The following is a 3,968-nucleotide window of genomic DNA, read 5'->3' on the forward strand; positions in this document are numbered from 1 at the left end:
ATTTCCCCCCATGATTAAAATGAAACACCACTATATACCCTACCCCCACACACTATATACATATTCTCTCTCTCTCTCTCTCTCTCTATATATATATATACACAAAGTATCTATCTATCTATACACACACATATACATAAACCCATAAATGTGGATTCTGGGTTACTTTTTTAAATCTGAAAATTGTGTTTTTGTTTTTGTTTTTTTATCAGAGAAAATCAGAATCCCAGGTGAAGAATAAGAATGATCCTGAAGTAATTTTGATTTTTGACCTGGAGGATCAAGCCATATCTTAAACTCCTGCCTTTGTGATGACCTCTTTCCTTGTAAAACACAACCTATGATACATAAATGCTATGTTATGAGACACTAAACTATAGCAAAACCAAGCTTTAATTTTTACAAATCATAATAAATGCTGTCATGCTAAAAATACAGGAAGGTGATAAGCAGAAACCATTTGTGTTTGTTGTTTGACCCTAAGCAGGATTTGAATAATTTTTAGGGACCTTTAAACTAATCTTCTCAGTCATTGACTAACTACAGTGATCTTAGTTACTTCTGTGTTAATCAATGAAAAAGCTTTTATGCTCTAGTTATCTCATTAACAGGGATCCTGGTTTTCTCTGATTAAAAAAAAAATCCAATTTTTTGGCTTCAAAAAAACTAACCCCAAATCCACATTTTCTCATGATTTAAATGAAACACCACTAATATATATCTATATATAAATATATACCTATATTTTTTAATCCCCAATTTTCAGGTTAAAAAAAAGTAACCCCAAATCCGAACCTTTTTTTTTAACCCAAAAATTGGTTTGTTTTTTTTTTAATCAGAGAAAACCAGGATCCCCACTCATTAATAAGGGGCCATGTCCTTGAATTGCAATATTATTACTTTGTCCTTTTTTAAAATTGTTTTGTTTTCTTCAATAAAACAAGGAATATTTCAGGAGCCACACACAGATGGGAAAGAGGGCCTAGAAATAATGGGGTGAACAGATGAACACATAAAAGAATGCCAGGGGGCAGGGACTTAACGCATATCAGTTGGTCAATGGACACTGTTTTTATGTGTCCATACCCATCCCATGGTGTCTAAAAGCTAAACAACTAAAATTTAGCAGATGTGCACAACAGTTACTGCCAAGCAGCTGATATGCAGTTGCCTCAGTATCACATTAGATTGTGTAGAATTTGTTCATTTGTCCATATAGTGAGTTACTTAGAACATAATTGTTAATTATGAGGAAGTTCTCCCATACCATTCCAATGGGACAGTTATAGTACTTAAAATTCTGGTCTTAGCAAGAAGCTCTAAATGTCTCCAGGTGGTTTCCTTGAGTCTGACAACAAATACTTGTCACTCCCAGTATGTCATCTCAGTGGGAGTCAGGCATATGATAAGCTACCTCATTGATTCTCACTGTACATATATTCTTGAGATTAAACAAACTGTTCTTACAAAGTAAGTTATTAAACAAAGCATACCAGAGTATTGGAATGTTAATTACAATGCTATTTTAATTGGCTATATCTATAAATATAAAATATTCTGTTGAAATTACTAACGAGTTTAGCTGAAGAAAAAGTAACTTGTAAATGCATATTTTGCATCATTTCACTGTTCTCCAGTTAATTAGCAAATTGTCCAGAAGAACTATGATGAAAACTTTATGACTAAACTAATTCAGAATGGAAATAACTGCATTTACATCTGTCTTTGAATGATTTTGTCTCTCCATTATACCAAAAATAAAGATGCATTAAACAAATGAATGAAGGCAATAAACAGGGCAATTTTGGCAGAATTGGGCTATCAGTTATGTTATGAGATTTATCATTTTTCTGCAGTTTCTCATTATTTGGAAAAATGTTCTGAATCAAATTTTGTAATAAGCAGTTTTAATTTATTGAAGCAGCAGATTTGATCCTAAATACTTTTTTCTCTAGCTGCCTGCATCTAGGCCAAAATTGTAAGTCAAAGAAGACTTCAGATTTCTGTGACTGAAATGATCGCATACCATGCTCGTGTTCCTGTCTGTATGTTTTATCCAAATACTACTAAATTCAGAGCAGTATGGAGGCACGGGCCAGAACTCAGAGCACTCTCCTTGTGGGCTAATAACCTGCTCATTTAGCCAAGCTTCCTCACTATCTGGCCTCACACACCTCTCCTTCTTTACTGTAAGCCAGCTTCAATAGGAAGGCCTGATTATACTCTTAAATTTACCATGTCCCTGTCCACTTGGTTAGGGCATTTTGTAACGAAAATAAGAGATACCCCATACCCCAATGGCCGAGCCACTATCATGGCTGTTTGAGCACTCATGGTGCTCAGATGAGGTCCCGGAAGACTGAAAAAGAGCCAATGTAGTCCCTATTTTCAAGAAGGGGAGGAAGGAGGATCTGGGTAACTATAGACCAGTTAGTCTCACCTCTATACTTGAGAAAACCCTTGAAAATGTTATCAAAGATCACATTTGTAGTAGTCCAGTGGGTAATATAGTGCTGAAGGGCAACCAGCATGGGTTCGTAGCAGGTAGATCCTGCCTGACTAACCTTGTTTCTTTCTATGGCCAGGTCACTAAAAGCTTAGATGCAGGAGTCAAGGTAGATGTCATCTACTTGGACTTTAGGAAGGCCTTCAGCATGGTATCTTATTCTATTCTTATAAATAAATTGAACAGCTGTGCCATAGACAATTACACAGTCATGTGGATGGCAAATTGGCTTAAGGGTCATACCCAGAGGGTGGTGCTGAATGGGTCAGTATTGACCTTGAAAGATGTGGGCAGTGGGGTCCCCCAAGGCTCAGTCCATGGGCTGGTGCTGTTCAATATTGTCATCAGCAATCTAGATTCAGTTTCTGAGGGCAATGAGGGTGTGGAAATCACTCTGTCTAAAGTCATAGATGACACCAAACTATGGGGTGAAGCAAACACACTAATGGGAAGAAACTGAATCCAGGCAGGCCTGGACAGGTTAGTGAAATGGGCAGAGAACAATAGGATGCAGTTCAACATGGACAAGTGCAAGGTTCTGCACTTAGAGAGAGGGAATCACCAGCACACCTATAGCCTGGGGGATGAGCTTCTCAGCAGCACAGCGGCAGAAAGAGATCTCAGAGTCCTTGTCAAATCCAAGATGAATATGAATCATCAATGTGATGAAGTAATTAGCAGAGCTAACCATACTTTGTCATGCATTAGTAGGTGCATCACAACCAGGTCCAGGAAGGTGATGCTCCCCTTCTATGTGGCACTGGTCAGACCGCATCTAGAGTACTGCGTCCAATTCTGGGTGCTGCAATTCGAGAAGGATGTGAACAACCTTGAGAGGGTACTGAGGAGAGCCACTCATATGGTTAGAGGCCTGAAGGCAAGGCCTTATGAGTAAAGGCTGAGGGACCTGGACCTTTTCAACCTCCATAAGAGAAGGCTGAGAGGGGATCTTGTGGCAGTATACAAATTTACCGGGGGGCAGTGGGACAGCAGGGAATAGGGGATGCTTTGTTTACCAGAACACCCCTTGGAATAACTAGAAACAATGGTCACAGATTGATGGAGAGTAGATTTAGGTTGGACACCAGAAATAACTTCTTCACGGTTAGGGTCACTAGAATCTGGAACGGGCTTTCAAGGGAGGTGTTACTCTCCCCTACCTTGGGCATCTTCAAGAGGAGACTGGATAAGCACCTGGCTGGGGCCACATGACCCCAGTACTTTTTCCTGACACTGGCAGGGAGTCAGACTCAATGATCCTTTGAGGTCCTTTCCAACCCTAGCATCTATGAATCTATGATTCTGTGGTTGAGGGGGACCGAGAATATGCAATACCCATGTCTAGGCTATCAGGGTACCAAATGCCCTTTTCCTCTGGTGTCAAGCAGTCACTACTAATGTTTTTTTTTCTATGAGTAATGAGTAGAGATCCTGGTTTTCTCTGATAAAAAAAAAAAAAAAA

Source organism: Gavialis gangeticus, unplaced genomic scaffold (genome assembly GCF_001723915.1).
Source record: "Gavialis gangeticus isolate Ggan-Ray unplaced genomic scaffold, GavGan_comp1, whole genome shotgun sequence".
Classification (NCBI taxonomy): Eukaryota; Metazoa; Chordata; order Crocodylia; family Gavialidae; genus Gavialis; species Gavialis gangeticus.